The sequence below is a fragment of the Mytilus edulis genome, chromosome 6 (assembly GCF_963676685.1).
Source record: "Mytilus edulis chromosome 6, xbMytEdul2.2, whole genome shotgun sequence".
Taxonomy (NCBI): Eukaryota; Metazoa; Mollusca; class Bivalvia; order Mytilida; family Mytilidae; genus Mytilus; species Mytilus edulis.
The window spans coordinates 54,995,209-55,015,229 of record NC_092349.1 but is presented as its reverse complement, the minus strand read 5'-3'; the positions used below and the strand labels follow the sequence as shown (position 1 = coordinate 55,015,229).

Here is a 20,021-nt window from a genome sequence, read left to right as displayed (position 1 = left end):
TTGTAGAATTGTCACTGGTTCAGACGTACTTATAAATATAATTATTTCTGTGACTGTATCTTACATTAATTTGTAGAATCCTTCACTATAGATAATTTAGGTGATCTGTAAAAATAACATCTTCATACCTTTTAAAGCATGTACTGTAGTACGATGCTAGATTAAAACTGGCGTGGAAAGGTAACACCCGGCCAGCGAAAGCTTCATTTTAATGAAGCCCATTTGTTCTTGTGATCTAGCACGCCGGTTACAGTGCAGGCGATTTGGTGCCACGATATCTCGGTAGCATGGGTTCGCCGGGATTCGAACCCATGCTACTGAGATATCGTGGCACCAAATCGCCTTTTTTTAAGACAAAGAGTTCTTAAAACTGTTCTATGTATAGAACTGACTAAATCAAATCTAGCCAAATCATTTCTAATCGTAGAACTGTTCTAGTCGTAGCACTGTCTGAAACTGTCAGGATCAGTTCAAGGTAGAACTGTCTAAATCAGTTATAGGTTAGAACTGATCTAGCTAGATCTAGAACTGTCTAAAAGGTGTCAGGATGACAGTTCTACATCATGTCCTAGAACAGTTCTCTTGACAACTTCTGACAGTTTTGGTGAAAGGTTTGAAGTTATCTCCACTGTAGATGTCTACTGAAGTCAATAATCAATGGCCTGATTCTTTACCTTATAGGAAATTCATAGGTAGAACGTTTTAAAAAGAGAGAGTCATTTTGCCCCCCCCCCCCCCCCCCCACCACCACCACCACCACCACCACCACCACACACACAATTCCTTTCGAATAGAAAAAATCTGAATAAAATGTATACTTTGTTGTATATTCATTTTCAATTTGTTTTGGGTAGCTTTTACATGCATACTCAGAACATTATAGCTAAATATGTTATGAGCACGAGCTAGACCTTCAAGCTGAGTCTGTATAAATAATATTACAAAAGTCGGATTGGTGATAAAATCAGCCACCGAGTTTGTATTTCTCTTTTTAATCCAATGAGTTCCTTTTCATAAAACTACTATGGTAGAAAATCTGTCATTACTACGCAGCCTTTATGTATCTACTTAAACACGGTGCTACATCTTCATCATTATATTTTTGGCCGGACAAATAGCAAAATACCGTAAAAACGCAATTTGTCCTCTTTGCTGGAACAATAAGACATTTTTGAATAGCCACTGCCGTAAAAATATTCCTGGGGTTCGGAAAAGTAGACCATTTTTATGCCCCACCTACGATAGTATACATATAGAGGGGCATTACTTTTTCCGTCCGTCCTTCTGTCCGTCTGGCCCTCTCCAGGTTAAAGTTTTTGTTCAAGGTAGTTTTTGTAGAAGTTGAAGTCCAATCACTATATAAAACTAAAAATGGCATCATTTTGGCGTAAAACTATTAAAGCTCAGAGAAAAAGGTCAAATATCCTTTTAATTACATAAAACTAATCCTATCAAATTTAAATGGATTCAATATGTAAAAAATATAATATTTGATGATACAGGTTTTAGTTATATATGGAACAATCAATACTTTGTAAATATTGATAGGTTTATAACAAGCCGTTTTGGAATCAAGTTATTCCCTATTTTTAATTTTAATAAATCAAATTTTCTAATATCAAAAAATATTCATTTCTTGATATTAATAAATAGGTTTTATTTACTAAAGTTAAAAAGTCATTTTAATATTAAAAATTCGATGTATTAATATCAAAATATAATATTTAATATTGAAAAATAGATCCAAATTAATATTAATATAAACAGGGAATAAATTCCACAACGGCCTGCAATATTGGTGAAAAGAGTATAGTAAAACCACGATAAACAGATCAGTACTATCAGATAGGTTCTCATAGATATATTATGCATCCAAGAGGAATACTATTCTCTATTTAAACTTGAGTGTTGTTTGGAACCTTATTTCTAATAAGGACAGATGTTACATATATCTAAACATCGATGTTCGAAAGTTTGAAATTATCTATTGAGACGGAGAGATGGGCGATTTTGCGAGGGAAAACAATAATATGTACATTATATAATGAGGGAATATGGGATGAGTTTCATATTTTGTTTATCTGTAAAAATGCTGATGTTTCTGTTCTTAGATCACCACATTATTACGAAGCAAGAACGATATTTCAAGGCGATGCACTGTTGATGATTGAAGATTCCTTATTTCCTCAATATAGTTTGGCATCACTACTGTCAGCAGCATTCAGGTGTGCTTCAAATGGCTCAGAATCATTCCCATGGCATGTTCATTAATATGAGCAATTTTAATCAGCGCATCCATTTCTTGTGCACGTAACAACATGTGCAATCAGTACTCTCAAATCTTTAGATTTACTTTGGATGTTTTGTAGAATTGAAGAAGGCATTTGACTCAGTTTGGAGACTAGGCCTTCTATATAAATTGATCAAGACTGATAATATGAGACCTAAATTATATAAAGTGTTAAAAAATATGTATGAATGCACTGAAGCTTCAGTAAAATATAAAGAAAACATATCTGATTCTGTATTTATAGATAGAGGCTTGAAACAGGGTGACAGCCTCAGCCCAAATCTTTTTAATATTTATATAAATGACCTTCCTGAAATTTTTGATAGTGACTGTAAACCAGTAAATCTCAATAACATGTCATTAAGTTGTCTTATGTTTGCCGATGATTTACTTTTATTGTCTGAAAGTGCAGAGGGTTTACAGAAGTCATTAGAGAAATTAAGTAACTATTGTAAAAAATGGCAGTTGTCAATCAACATAAATAAACTAAAGTGATAGTATTTCAACAAAAAAACATACCATACACTAAAGCAGAGTTTACTTTGAATGGTTATAAATTAGAAAAAGTATTAAAATATAAATATTTAGGTAATATTATAGAGGCTTCTGGTAAATTCCATACATCACATATGGAACTATCAAAAAAAGGCACAAAAGTTCTATTCAGTTTGTTTAAATATTTGAATAATATAGAAAATATACCTATAAATATACATAAAAAACTGTTTGAATCTTTAATAAAACCTATTTTAATGTATAACTCAGAAATTTGGTATATGGACTACTATGAAAAAATATTAAGATCTCAGAGTAGAGCAATAAATAATCATAAAGATTTTGATTTACTAACATCAATTGATAATAGCTTTATTGAAAAAGTGAATTTAATTTTTTTTAGGTTTAAGTAAAAAAGCAGTAAACATTGCATCAAGGGCAGAGTTAGGACAATATCCAATAGATGTATATGTAAAGGTTCAAGCACTAAAATATATGGCAAGAATATCTGACACAGAAATTAATCCGTTGTTATATGATGCATATTGCACAGCTAAACTGTTGGATGAAACAGGAACCTATTCTTGGTATACCTTTGTAAAAAATATAACTCATGAAAATAATTTAAATATATCTGATATACAAAATATTGACTTTATAAAAGAAAAAATATAAAATGAATAAACACATGAAAGAGATTGTGCAAGAAAACTATAAACAGCTGTTCTTTAAAAAATTAAATTCTTTAACAGAAAATAATAAATTATTTATCTATAGTAAATTCAAAAAGAAATATGAAACTGAGCCTTATTTACTTAAAGAGAATAACTTTGAAATAAGGAAAAAATTCACTAAATTAAGGGTGAGTGACCATATTTTGGAAATTGAAAGGGGTAGATACAAAAATATAAAAAGAGAAGAACGTTTATGTCAACATTGTTGTCTAAATAAAATAGATGATGAAGAGCATTTTTTATTTACATGTACAAAAAATAAAGATTTGAGATTTGAATTTTTGCAAAAAGTTAAAAATATCTATTCCAATATAGATAATATGGATAATTTGGATAAATTGGTTTTATGTCTTTCTTGTCCGTCAATTATGCAGTATGCTGCTTCATTTGTTAAAAAGTCATGGTCACTGAGGAGGGTGGACTCAACAACTGCATAATAGATACATATATGTATATAATGTTTGGTTCTTTTGTTGGTTTTTTCTGTATGATGTATTGTAAAATTACTATGTTGACTTATGTATGCCTTCAACCCATATGGGTACAAATGTGCATTATATTCAATAAACTATATTTTTACATTTTTCTTGTATACGTTAGTGCACAATAATTCACCTGTAAAAAATGCGTACAAATGTAGTAAAAAAGGAATGATTTTTTTTTTTGAGAGAGAAAAGGTGTTATAATGCGCGCAAATCATGTAATGCATATAGTGATGCCCGAATTTACAGCTTCTTTGTAGCTGCGGTCTTATCAGACATCATATTAATATCAATTACCCCAGACCATGTATTATGCTGGGTTTGTTTATCTTCATCCCCTGAATAACTGATCACATTCATATCACGTTAGTTAATATATATTATTTTCAGCATTTATTTTATAGTACCGTTATAAATGTGAACAAATGATTTCTAATAAATATTGATATAGAAAGAGAACATTAGAATTTATGTGAAAGTTTGATATCAGAAGTTGATATGGAAAAAGAAATATATTAAAATATTTATAATCATACTTTAATTTATTCTATGTAAAGGGATTAAGTTTTATTGCAATTCTAATTGTTTTGCACAGTAGCAAATATTACACACTTTTAAAAAGAGAATGACATACGTTCAGATATTGTCATGCATTAATGGGCAGGCTGGAAAAGAAGAAATTGATATACACATTGTACTGTTATGGGGGAGAAAGGGGGATAGTCATTTGGGGTGTAATTAATATTTTTCGTTTATCTTTTGATAAAATTGATTTTGACAAGGGCGTGTGCGACGTTGAAATGACACCAAAAGCTACACCATGTTACTTATCAAATGACATATTTACCTCAGTTTTTGTAGAAATGAAATTTGGCAATATGCCTTCATTGATTTACTTAAGGAAGACATATGTAAGATATCTTTAGAAATGCCAAAAAAAAAAAAGGAATTAAGGAGTCCAAATAAATGGTCAGCTGTGGAATGACACATTAATGTGTTGTTCAAACACTTCCAAAACATGTAGATTGCCTTTCATATACTGGTTTCTTGTCAGCAAGTCTTAATTTTGCACCTATTCCAGATTTTCTTGTTGAGTGTCAAGGGTGTCTATCAAAACTATAATTAGGAGAAATTGAATGCAACTTTGGATCTGAAACCTTTGCTAAAGACATCAAGGGAGAACTTTTTTTCCCTAGAAAACAAAATATTCAAGAAGATGGATTAAGCCAAAAAGAAATTGTCACGCAGAAAAATCCAAAGGACTCCGCAGTTTAAGTAAAATAAATGGTAGCTAAAACCTCAAAACTACTTTACTCCAAAGTATGTTTAAGTTCAATCAATATCTAGAATTTAAAATAAATAAAAAATGATTCCATAGATCAAGGACAATATTTTTTAGCCCTCCCCCTATTTCCAAGATCTATTAGTTTTCGTTTTCTATTAATTTTACGCTTCGTATAACACTTGGAATTGATAGTGAAAGGGAATTGAAAGTTTGTTTGATCATTTAAACAAACTAGACAGACAGGGCAATGCATACTTAAACCCCGTGCCTACTTAAGAGTTAATTTTTACGCACGGAAATGATAAGAATATATATATCAGATCCTTTGTCGATGATGGAATAATTGTTTATGGTACATCTTTGTTTTTTCCTGAATTCACTTCAACAACAGTTTTGAAAAATAGGAAGTCATTAAGTTAATGAGAAATTTATCTAGATTTTTTTATACCATACATTTTATATCGTATGTTTTTTTTAGATTAAGAAGTACAAGGAATAAAAAATAAATAAAGTTGAGGAATAAAATCCTTTCAGATAAATGCAGGGAAGGTTGTATAAAGTAGTAAAATAAATATTCGTATTTTCATTATCAATCTTGTATTTTTTTCTTATTATAAATTTTATCTGGACTATTATACTTTTAAATAAACGTTTACTTACTTACTATAAGACCCTGTTTACACTGCATGGCAACGAAACTGAATCGATCTTTATTTGAATCGATCTTAAAAAGACAAGGGCCGAGTTCACCCAAGCTCGCATTTACATTGCACAAGCAAGATCGATTTAATCCAGTGCGTTTACACTACAACATAAAAAGAACCGGTCTGACTTTTATTTTCCTGTCTAAATATAACAAACACCTGAAAAAAGATCGATCGCGATCGATCTAAGCGTTTACACAAAAAGAAAGATCGATTCAAATAATATCGATCTTTTTAAAACCACCCCTAGAGGTAGACTTTTAAAGTCCGATTGAAGATCGATCTTACCCGTTTACACTGGACCAAAGATGGATCTTTTTTGTCAGTGTAAACGGGGTCTAATAGTCCCAAATTTTATTTTCAAAATCATCATATTTTTTACCAGAGAGAGCAGGAAATACAATGAAACCTGTGGAAGGACAGGGACATACCAATTATACAAAACAATTTCTGATAAAAACAGTTTAACATTAAGGGGTTTACTTAGTCAACATACATCTGGTTACAATTAGTTAACCATAGAGAAAGTGTGACCACAAAGTTTATATATGTAACAGATTACTGATAACATGCTGAGATAAAACTGTAAATTATGTGTAAAATCAGGGCTTATGACTTAGAGTGAAATAAAAAGTTCAATGAAAATCTTTATCCTCCCTGCAATATTGTTTTCTCTCACCAATTTCACACAAACCTACATCAATCTATCCTCTAAACTATCTAGTAAAACTTTTCGAATAAGATATTATCTTTTTAAAATATAGACAGTGTTAGTAGAAAACAAAGATTTTTAAACTGGTCTTTTATTCCTGACTTTTATTTTCTGTTTTGCCATGCATGCAGTGGCGGATCCAGAAATTTTCATAAGGGGAGGAGCACTGACTGCCGAAGAGGGGTCCGCTGCAATCATGCCTCGGTGAATCCCTGTTTGATCAACCAATTTTTATGCCCCACCTACGATAGTAGAGGGGCATTATGTTTTCTGGTCTGTCTTTTAGTCCTTTGAGATGTGGCAGAAGTCGAGATTGCAGTTTTGTCACTATGCAACCAATACAGATTTAGGGTTGAACATTCGAACTTTTTGAGAATTGAACGGGGAATGTGTAAAAGAGACATCAACCGGACAAACGAGTACAAAAACGGAGTGTCTATTCGTCCGGCTAGACTGGAAAATAGTTAAAAATCTCTCTTTGTCCGGCCATCCATTTGCGGATGCGCAAATCTTCAATATCAATAGAAGTGTCTTGTGGCGCGGAGAGTATCCCAGATGAGGTGTCGGATGAAAAACGCACGTATGCCATGGACGTTTTGAAAATTTTGGGATCGTGTTTTTTATTTTAAATACATAAAGAAAACTATACATGGAATGTGATTGCTTTAAAACAAATTGCTATAGGAAAGACGCCAGAAAAACAGCGTAAACATGCATGTTAACTGAGAGGAATAAGCCTGATGTCAAACTAAAATTGCTGATTTACCAGACTTTACCTCATGAAGGCAAAACGAATTTCGAAAAATTACTTCTATACCACTGTCCCAGGTTAGGGGGAGGATTCGGATCCCGCTAACATGTTTAACCCCGCCACATTATGTATGTATGTGCCTTTCCCAAGTCAGGAGCCTGTAATTAAGGCCGTTAGTTTTCTCCTTTGAATTGTTTTACATTGTCATTTTGGGGCCTTTTATAGCTGACTATATATGCGGTATGGACTTTGCTCTTTGTTGAAGGCTGTACGATAACCTACAGTTGTTAATTTCTGTGTTATTTTGGTCTCTTGTGGAGAGTTGTCTCATTGGCAATCATAACACATCTTCTTTTTATTAAACCAAATATGCTTGTATGAATTATTTTAAAGTTCTACTACAACGGAGATCTATATGTCAATGGGTTGTAATTTTACAATGTTTATATGACAATATAGGTCAGTGAATGATTTTCATCTCTCGACTAATTTTTTTTATAAACGCTGTTTCATCCTCTCAAACCCAATTAAAATGTTAATACTGTATTTGTGATAAATGAGAAATATGTGAATATCTGATCTGCACGTCCTTTTATTGTATCTTGTAGCAGTCATGTGTACTCGTGTATGGTTGAGAAGGAACCAAGAAGTGATCGAGTTTGGTCGAGTCAAAAATATGTCAGGTTTTTGATGTACTTGTGGTGATAGTAGTCAGTCAGTGGTCACGAGTAAATATAGAAAACAGATACAACACATGTACAGAAAGGAATTGAGCTGCAAGCGATCGGATATATGTTTGTATGGAGTACAAGTAGTCTTGCGCTGACCAGTAAAATACATACTAGGACAAAAAGTCGCAGAAAAAAGTCACGGACAAAAAGTCACTGGACAAAAAAGTCAAAATTCAGTTTTGAAATAGTTTTCTTTAAATAATAAATTAAAACATTTATTTAAAAAAATTAATGGGCATTGTGTCCATTGCATAGTTGTAACGTTATAAAGGAACATTAATCAAGAACAGTAAAAGAGACGGGTACGGTATCCAAGTGTGTTTCTGATTTGAGTTTTGTGTCGGAAGATTTTTTTTTAATTTCATAACATTTCTATGAGGCAAACTTAAGTTAGAGAACGGAAACGAAAAATTTAGGATTAGCTTTTTATTGTAAAGGGGTATACCTCTAGACGAGTAAAAACTGATGACACCATCAAAATTCAAACTGCATGCATCTGTGTTATGTGGTAGTAATTATAAGCATTATAAATAAGTTTCATAACATTTGGTTAAGGAAAACTAAAGTTAGAGAACGGAAACAAATTTTGGTACGTACGGAAGGACATGGGCAAAACTTAATATGGCTGGGTATGAAAACATTTTTGATTTTTGTCTTGAACTTTTATATTAATTTAAAGTAGCTTTTTAGTTAAAATTTATTTGATAAATATTGATAATGGTCAATTACTTTTTAAGAACAAAGTCAAAGTGGTTGGTTCTGTGACTTTCTGTCCGCGTTTACCTAAAATATTTGTATGATGATCAATCTTGATCTCTACACTATCATTTCCCGACGAATACTTAGTGCATGGATTCTTGGTCCCTACTCGAATTCTACTGACATGGGAAAAATTGTCGGGGAGAAAGTTAGATCAATGTCAAGCAAAATAGACCAGCCCGAACTTTTTTTGTTAAAACGAGTCGGATCAGTCTTCTGGTGGCTTCGTCTGTCATGATTGAGTCTGATAGGCAATGTGAACATAACTTTGTCTACTCCACACCATCAAAATGTTACTTCATTTTTCTTACTCGATTTTCGAGAACTCGGTGATGGGCTTTTACAATGTGAATACCTTTTTTATAACTTTTTTGGCAGTCAAATTAGCAACAAACAAAGAAAAACTCAAATTAGCTGTCCCAGGAACCCAAGTTAGTAGTTGCTTAACCACTTACACGGGTGTCATTCGGTTTATCGAGAGAAATGGTCGTGAAAGAATATCTAACGGCGGTCAAGTATTGAGAGACGATCGTGAAAGCTCTGGTATAACACGCTTTTTGTACCTATAATGGTCATATTTCAGTTTATCGTGATATATTTTAAATTTAATCTTTGGTGTATCCGATAGTACAGTAAAATGAAGGTATGTTCTTCTCTTAAAAGCATTAATTTGTATATTGGTTTAATATCCATCAAACTTGATCGTGAAAGATCAGGCAACGCACTATTTTGTTCGTGAAAGATAATGCGTGACCAGACTTATTACTAGTAATCAGAAATCAGTATTTCTTTTACCATTTGATAAACCTGCAACTGGTTGAAGCCTGTAACTATTTTGATAAGGATGAACATTAAAGCTATTTTTTGTTATTCAACACTTTACCTCGAAAGTTAAAAAAACAACAACTAAAAACGTCTCTAAATAAGTTTGAAAGATTCAGCTCTGAGAATCGGTCAAGTATTCAGGCAGACCGACACTATTTAGCCAATAATATGGATATGCAACGTTAAAACCAAAATGATATCCATCAAACAAAACATTGCAACAAAACAGCATCTTTCATGAGTTATTTGAGATTGAACGGTAACCAACATTTTGTGGAACAGTACTTTCTTAAGTTCTGTATATACAACGCAGATGTGGATTGATTTAACTATATACTACAGACTATAGAATACCAGAGCGCAAATGCTGTTATGTCTCGTCTGCTTTACTTATGATAGTTAATTTTTGGAACGTCTATAATATCAAGGGTTTTACTAGAAGTGTCAAATGCGCTTAATGCGCTTAATGTATTTTTGTCCATCTGATGAGATTTTTATAGTTCGTTCTTATGTTGTACTATTATACCACTGTCTCAGGATAGGGGTAGGATTGGGATCCCGCTAACATGTCTAACCAAGCCACATCATTTATGTATGTGTCTGTCCAAAGTCAGGAGCCTGTAATTCAGTGGTTGTCGTTTGTTTATGTGTTTCATATTTGTTTTTCGTACATTTTTTATACAAATAAGGCCGTTAGTTTTCTCGTTTGAATTGTTTTACATTGCCATATCGGGGCCTTTTATAGCTGACTATGCGGTATGGGCTTTGTTCATTGTTGAAGGCCGTACGGTGACCTATAGTTGTTAATGTCTGTGTCATTTTGGTCTCTTGTGGATAGTTGTCTCTTTGGATTTATACCACATCTTCTTTTTTTTAAATTATGATTGTCAATGGTTCATAAAAAGAGTGCAAGGTCAGATGAACCATGACATACAGATCTATACATATATCCCGTCGACCAAATAAATGTGTTCCGATCCTTACAGTGCCTTAGAAACTGACAAATGTAAAAGTTATGCTTGGCCAATTAATTCTGATATAATTGAAGAATAATTTGAACGTCTTCGTAGCATCAGATCTTTCACGATCCTTTTCACGATCTTCAAAAATGCGGTACGTGATCTTTCACGATCCAAAAAAATCGATTTTTGTGTAAATAGTTCTTTATTTACCAAGTTTCAGATTATGTTTATACTAAATAACTATGAGAACTATTTGATTAATTCAAATAGAATGCCCTTATTCGTATTAAAGTAGTTTTTCTAGTCGAATTTATGAAAAAATCATGTTTGTTTACATTTTTTATGTCATTGAAATGTCGAGAAGCAATCTGCCTTTTGTTGTTTTATAATAACTATGTACTTTTAAAACTGGATATTCTCACATACTGATCATAATGTTGAACCATTTCGACAGACAGTTTTATTTTGTCGTAAATTTGTCGGTGTAATTAATTAAATTAGAATATGTATTGACCTTTCATATGTCTTCTCGATTAAATGTCTTTCACGATCCGTTACCAGAACTTTCACGATCGTCTTTCAATACTTGACCGCCGTTAGATATTCTTTCACAACCATTTCTCTCGATAAACCGAATGACACCCGTGACTTATAGGTAAACAAAATATTTATAGTAATAATCTTTATTGCAAAAAGGACAACCCAGACGGACTGAAAACTTCAAGCATATACACAATACATTTTTTCTACATTGGAGATAGGTATAGGGGGAGGGTTGAGATATCACAAACATGTTTAACCCCGCCGCATTTTTGCGCCTGTCCCAAGTCAGGAGCCTCTGGCCTTTGTTAGTCTTGTTTTATTTTAATTTTAGTTTCTTGTGTACAATTTGGAAATTAGTATGGCGTCCATTATCACTGAACTAGTATATATTTGTTAAGGGGCCAGCTGAAGGACGCCTCCGGGTGCGGGAATTTCTCGCTACATTGAAGACCTGTTAATGACCTTCTGCTGTTGTTTTTTTCTATGGTCGGGTTGTTGTCTCTTTGGCACATTCCCCGTTTCCATTCTCAATTTTAAATAACTAAAACGATGTGGTATATGGGTATGTTACGGATACATAACGAAGCCGTACAGAAACATACATATATTAAGATACATTTACAATTTCGATCATATTCTGTCGATTTTTAAATACCATTTAATATTTCTCATTTCTTTTTTCCAACCATATTGTGCGTATTATTGTTGATAAATGATGCCCTTTATGGGTTCTTGATTAGACTAGTAAAACTTGTATTCTTATTCTTATTTGAGACCATTGTCCTATTTTTTTTATACAGTTTAGGTTGTATTTGTTTTATAAAAATATCTAATTGCTCAAGTTAGCAAGTCTGAAACAGACTACAATATAAAAATTTTAGCAAATGAGTTAAAAAATGTGTACAGATTGATACATTAATTTGTATTAACATTATATGTCATTTGAAAGACAATTTCTCTTTATTCAGAGGTGGATTTAGGGGGAGGGGGTGGGGGTAGGGTCTTTTTCAGAAAAATTTTGGTTGGTTATATAGGGAATCACTGAAGCGTGACGGGATCGGGCCCCCTCTTAGGCAGTCAGTGGGTCCCCACTTATGAAAATTTCTAGATCCGCCACTGTTATTTTCGAGGAATCCCAACTGTCAGTAAGATTTTATTGAAATATTATTGATTATGGTATGTCATGGGCGGATCCAGCCATTTAAAAAAGGGGGGGTCCACACCATATATGTCCCCATTCAAATGCATTGATCGTCCAAAAAATGGGGTTCCAAACCTCAAACTCCCTTTGGATCCGCCCCTTATGTTTTTATCAATAGACATAATCATTTCAGAGACGTTTTACCCAGAAAAAAAATTTCTCTGCCTTTTTGAAATATATGTGCCCATGCATGTATATTTATATTCCAAAAAGGAGACGTATACGTACATGACGTGTACTGATCTAAAATGCGATACATTGCCATTCCTTGTTATAACAAAGCTGACTGTTGGGAATTCCTAGTCTTTTTGTGTTAATTAGGTGCAAATGTCAAAAATGTCGGAAACATCTGACACATTAACAAATGTGGTTTTAACTGCAACAAAATAAATACTAACCTCAGACACTCAATTAGAAATAACCTCGACCTTTCTAAATTTCCCTCCATTTTCATAAATATTAATGAAGGCACTTGAAAGACCTGTTCAAGCTATCCTTTGAGCCGCTCCGGGGGATCAATTCATTAAATACCAAAATAAAGAAAAGGGGAACGTAAAACATCTTCAGTTGTAATTTTGAAGACCTTTTCTCCCAAAGACTAAAGTGAAAGTTGTTTTCGAACGTAGTTATCGTAGCAATGGTAAATGCAAATATATCCGTTCATCTCTCTTAAATAATCCAGCGAAACCTTGTCGTTTTGACTAGGCAACTTATCAATACTTTTATCAGTTTACTACGTACATAACTTCAAATTAACATTTATATTCACGTGTATCTCATTCAATGAAACATGATCAGAGATAAAAATAGATTTTAACTCTAATTCAGATCTTTTCTTTACAATACAACATATTAAAGAAAAAAAGGGGGGCGGCGTGTTAAAGGATGAAAAATTATCTCTTATTTTAAATACACTGTTGTATTCAGATTTCAAAGGTGAATGTGAAATATAAACCTATACTGTATTTCTAAGTCTTATATATATTTCATTTCTACTAGAAGGTAACACATCCCGAAACGAAAGCTTATCATTTCTCAGCAGCTAAGCTAGAGTTAGAGGAGGGGATAAAGGCCTCTGCGCAATGCTAGACGGTGTTGTCGTAGAAGTTAGAAATAAAAAGTACATGTATGTTCAAGCTCCGGTCGGGAAGGAAGTTACGAATCAGATCTACTCTAAAATAACTTGGTTGATTTTCTAGGCACTTTTATATATATCGACCTTATCAGTATACACAAGAAAAAAACATTGTTTCCACTCCCCCTTTTTGGCCCTAATTCCACCACAGAACCATCATAAAAAAAGGTAAATCCCAATTTTCTTGTATGGTATGGAAACTTGTGGTACAATTCAGAGAGGTCCATTCACTTACAAAAAATGTATAAACAAGCAGTTTTCCGAAGAAAAAAAAAAGAATAATGCTTATTTTGACCACTTTTTTGGTCCCTATAATTCCTATAACTTTCAAATTCAAGGGTAACACTTTTTTGTGGTATTGAACCTTGTGGAAAAATTTCATAGAGATCCATTCATTTATACTTAAGTTATTGCCCGGAAACCAACTGCAAATGGCTATGGACGACACCGACGTCGATGACGACAACGTAATAGCATTAAATAAACGCATTTATTTTTTGGTTGAATAAAAAAGTAACCCGTACTGATTTTTGAACTAGTTCTAGACATTGCTCCTATCAATCTTCAGAGGCGGATTTAGAGGAGGGGCCCGGGGACCCGCCCCCCTTTTTTCATGGAAAATTTGGATGATTATATAGGGAATCACTGAAGCATGACCGGAGCGGGTCCCCTCCTAGGCAGTCAGTGGGCCCCACTTATAAAAAAATTCTGGATCCGCCACTGATCTTTGATAAGTATCTGCAATATTCCCATAAAACTATTGTTTCTGAATCCTAACACATTTAAAAAAAAGGTTGCTCGGAACATATTTGCAATCTCGTCCGAACCCTTGCTGACGATATATCTCTGATATAAGTTTGATTAACATTTGGCAAGAATTATACATATGAGAGGGCTTATAAACTGGTGGCCGGACAAACACATGGACACATCCGAACTCCCGGTAATATAATGTTCCCTGTAATGCGGGGTTAACACAGCGCCGACTATTGCTCCCGTTTGAGATCAGACAACGTTAAGACAAAAAAGTAAAAAAAAGTCGGATTACTATCCTCAATGAACTGGAATGTCCTATTATTGCCCGAACACTGTAGTATACGTTCGTAACATATTCCTAAGGCTCGGAGAGGTCGGCAAAGCACCCCGACAGTTACGTACACTGCTTCTCGTAACGTTCGGGAAAACTCATCCGATTTTGTTTATAGTTGGATTACAATCGTGATTATGTCGTGACAGATTCTGCTGTATCGGATCAAAATCGTAACAATGTTCTGTGTTTTCTAGATGGTGTCCTGTGGAACGGGCATGATCTGGAGAGATTTGTCATTGCTGATTTTTGCCGATTGAGTCCAGGATGTATCCCGAATGCGAACCGTGTTTGACGAACCCGTTCCGGAACAAAATATGGCGTGACAGTTTTTTAACGGAAATCTTCCGTCAGCGTCGGTCCACTGTCTGGTCACTGTCTGATGTCTGTCCGATCACATTTGGCAGAATAAGGACGCTGCTGGGATAAATTCGGTTGTTTTTAACCATGGGAAAGATGCGAATCGGATTAAAATAGGATTGAGAACGGGATAATCGGGATGAGTTCGGATGGAAACGGCTGAATATGGACGCTTCCTAATGCGGGGTTCACACATTGACGATTATTGATCCCGTTTGAGATCAGACAGCGATACGACACGAAAAGTGAAATAGATTACTATCCTCAATTATCGTAGCAGAGTCCTACGGGTCTTGAAGGGTCCAAATAGTTCGACAAAGCACCCCGACACTTAGGTGCGTCCCGTAACATTCGGAGAAACTCAGCCGATTTAGTCTAGTCGGATTTCAATCGTGCCTATGTGTCGTGACAGATTCTACTGTATCGGATCAAAATCCTAACAATGTTGTTTATTCTGGACGGTGTCCTGTGGAACGGAAATAATCTGGCGAAATTTTTCATTGCTGTTTTTCTGCCGATTGAGTCCAGATTGCATCCAGATTTTGACGATTGCGAACCGTTTTTGCCGAAACCATTCCGGAACAGTCCCGTTATTAGTACGAAATTCGTCAATAATACCCACGTCAGAGTCCCGACAATTACAGAATACAATACGACTGAGACCAGACAAAGCCGTTTGCAATGCGATAGAGCGGACCGTGATAGGATTACGTTCCGACAGTTACTGCTCATCCTTTTTTTGAACGGATAACTTCCGTCAGCGTCGTTTCACTGTCTGATCTCTGTCGGATTACATTCGGTAGAATTGGGACGCAGTCGTAACAGACTCGATCGAATTTTACCTGGCGAAAAAAAAAAGCGGATTAAGAACGGGATTATCGGGATAAATTCGCGTGGAAACGGTTGAATATCGACGCTTCCTGAACAATATCTGATTGTTGTCGTGATTAAATTATTTGTTTTACAAATTTTAAATAAAGTTTGAATTTCCATCCACGATTCACAGGATCTTGATCAGACTTTTGACAAATTTTAATCGGGAAGGGTCCTGTCAAGGACGGCAGTAAAAATCGTGAATGTGTGACCCCAGCTTTAACAATATCATCAAATAAATGTTTTTACAAATTTTGATAAAAGTTTGAATGTCCAACCACGATTAACAAGAACTTTAACAAGGACGACAGTAAAGATCGCGAATATGTGATCCCAGCTTAACGTTGCGTAGGAATTACAACGAAAAGTGTGGACTGCCATGCATCCTTCCCACCAAAATATAAGAGCTTTTTTACTGACACAATGACGGTTTTCACATTAGAGATTTTTTATATGTACTGATTTCTGAAGTTTATAAAATAAATGCAGACCGTCGACCTGTTCATAAACGAGTTATACCATATATACTGACTACTTAGGTATCGACTGTTAGCTTTTCACCAACAGATGCGAGCTTAAGCTTTTATAGAAAAAAAAAAGATATATAATTATGTATAAGTGCGGGTTGCCAACCTGCAAACTGCCTCAGAAACACACACACAAATATATGTTACACTCAGAAACGTGTCCATCCCCCAAACGTGTCGGATTCCTCAAAACGTGTCCACATAACGTCATTGAACTAGAAGTGCGCCAAAGCATACCATTTTTATTAATGCTCAATCTCACAAACGTGCCCATATATAAGGCCTAACGTTTTAAAGCTTTCTATGAAAGCTTAACTGAGGCCTTATTTTAATTCGTGTACTCCATTATTTGGTTATTTCTCTTTCACTGATCGACTTATTGAAACATAGTCCTTTATGTCTAACTAACAGTATAACGGTAACCCGTGCCAAAGTGGCACCCCGTTTGGTTGTGCGGGGTGTAAAAGTACGCAATAATGGCATAATGCGGATATGGAATCAGAAACATCCGCTATAAGGAGAATTGCTTCTATCTGCAAAGTCCTTGTAACAACTCTTTCAGGGTGCCGTCAATGATATGCAGCAAGGTAACCATTATAATTCATTTACCGCCGCTTGTATATACCCTTATTATCTGATAGCAGTTGGAATTTAGCCGACTTTTATTTCAAACAGCCCCAATTACTTTGTATATATAAAGGGGAATACATTATTGTTTTACTGTTGTTCCGTGAAAATAAAGCTGTCTTTCTCAACTCCCAAAAAATCATTATTTATTTCAGAGTACGACCCAATTAGTGTAAATTCTTATAAACGTACAAATTCCCGGAATAAAGAAGCTTAATGTACAATCCCTGAGTCTCGGATTCGAGAAAATATTCTTCCGCATCTCATTATAGAACTTACCCATATATATAGTATTTATTGTTAATATGTTGTCTTTATAATGCATGAAACATTTTCCACTGGACGTAATATATCTTGTACAGGTTTGCGTGTCTTTAAGTGATGCTTGTAACTCGAAGTTTATAATAATTTAATATAGAACCTGAATACCACTTTATATATTTCGCGAACGTTTAAAAAATCAGAACTGGTGAAGAAATTAGAAGATACCTCTGCAGCTAGGAAACTGCAGCTAGGAAACCGGCCAGCGTGCAATATCCTCATTGCATGACTTATATATAGAAAGGCATCAGTACAATGCGATATACTTTGTATACAATTAATTTAACTACTAAACTATAGTGTTTACGTTTCTTCTAAATATGCATGAAATACTTTCCACTAGACATTAAGCAGGCAGCAGTCCAGAGATTTTTTTTATGTTGCTAATCAATTTTGCAATTATGCAAACTATAAACAATTAGTAATGACAAATTAATGGTAATTGATTTTAACTTTTCTTCTTTCAACTCTGTACTGTTCCACAGTTAAGTTCGGGTAATTGTGCCCAAAATACTTCAAAATTTATGTCTTTTGAATGCGGCTTTTATCTTATTTAGAATCCAATCGAAAGCCAACACAAAACATCTTCAATTGTATCCCTATAGGTAACTCGAATAATTCGGCGCAATCTAGCGGTCTATAGCCTATATCGATGTCAGATGACACCTGCCAGTTGAACATGTACACCTCACAATCATTCCACATATGTAGTAGAACTAAGCCTACAGAAGAAAAAAACCCAAACCAAAACACAAGTACTCAGTGGTTGCGATCTGTGAAAAAATGCATGTTTTGACACAGTAAGGTCGTAATACGTACGTGGTGCATGAGTTCATCGTCATCGTGATGAGTGTGGCCAACTTTGAACATGTTAAAAACAATATTGGTGCGGTCGTGGTGAAATCAGGTCGTTGAAGAAGCGTAGTGAGAACATAGTAAGGTCGTGGTAAGATCGCAAAGGTCGCGGTACCATCGTAGTAAGAGTGTAGTGAAAGCGAGAGACTGCGATACGATATCACAGCGACGTTACTTCAACCTTTGTCACGACCACACGTTCTCACCGCGACCAAACCACGCTTCCACTACGACTATACCACGCTTTTCAAGACCATAGTACGATTCTAGCACACCCATGTCGTCCTCGTCATGGTGTTTTTACGACCTGACTACCTTTATACTACATACGACCATCATGCTCATTGTCGTCACATGAAATCGGGAAATTCTATACTTTCTATACTAGAAAGTCCCTATACTTTCTTTACTAGAAAGTCCCTATACTTTCTATACTAGAAAGTCCATATACTTTCTATACTAGAAAGTCCCTATACCGTTTCTATACTAGAAAGTCCCTATACTTTCTATACTAGAAAGTCCCTATATTTTCTATACTAGAAAGTCCCTGATGAAATATATAATCGTAGCAGGGTCGTTGTAGAAGTGTAACGAGGACGTAGTAGCATCGTGAAAACAACGATTTTTTTTTTCTTCATGCCGCTCATACCGCGACCTAACCACGATCTGAATTTATTAAAGATCGCTGTGAGCCGTGGTGTGATCGTGTTCTATTGTGACTCGGGCTTTAAGTACTATGTAACCACTGAACCATGAAGATGAGTTCAAGGTCAGATGATACCTGGATTTGACATGTACACCTTACAATCATTCCATACACCAAATATAGTAGACCTAATGCATACAGAAAAACATACAAAAAACAAACTTAACTATAACCACTAAACCATGAAAATGAGGTCAAGGGCAGATGACTTCTGCCAGTTGAGACATATACACCATACAATCCTGATATACAACAAATAAACTAGACCTATTGCTTATAGTATGAGTTATGACTTGACCGCCCAAACTTAACCTTGTTCACTGATCAATGAAATGAGGTCAAGGTCAAGTGAAAACTCTGTGACGCGCATACGGATCTTGCAAGGTAAGCACATACCAAATACAGTTACCCTATTACTAATAATTAGAGAGAACTGATTAACATTATAAAAATCTTTTTTTCAAGTAGTCACTTTAGCATGAAAATGAGGTCAAGGAAAATGGACAAGTGACAGACGGAAACTTCGAAACATAAGGCATCCATATAAAAAGTATGAAGCATTCAGGTCTTCCACCTTTTAAAGTGTAAAGCTTTTAAGAAGTTAGCTAACACCGCCGCCGAAATTGCCGGATCACTATCCCTAAGTCGAGCTTTCTGCAACAAAAGTTGCAGGCTCGATAAAAATAATACATACATATAGTCACTTTATTGTCTTGATTTTGTATGCCATAACCATTTAATGTAAATGTGTCTGTGCTAATAAATATTGTCTATTATCTATATACAAAACAGGAGGGTGGTACATGTATGATTGCCAATGAGAAAACTATCCACGAAAAAGTTATAGAACAATCGCCAGATTTTGAGTTTCTTCAGAAAAATAGTTCGAATATTAACAAATTAACAGCTTACTGATAAATCATTTATTCAAACACTTGTTTATTTGTCTTCAAAGCAGTTTTTTTACCACAATATTTTAGATGACTGACTAGAGATGACCATATGTGTACCATGTATTGTAAAAGTGTTGTATACATAAATAGATTGTTATCAGAA

The 20,021-nt window shown here is 34.6% G+C and overlaps 1 protein-coding gene across 1 annotated transcript in view; it reads right to left on the bottom strand.

Annotated features, from left to right (window-relative positions):
- Positions 1 to 20,021, bottom strand: part of LOC139526491 (methyltransferase-like protein 27) — a 58,799-nt gene that overhangs the window by 8,686 nt on the left and 30,092 nt on the right. The window lies entirely within an intron of this gene.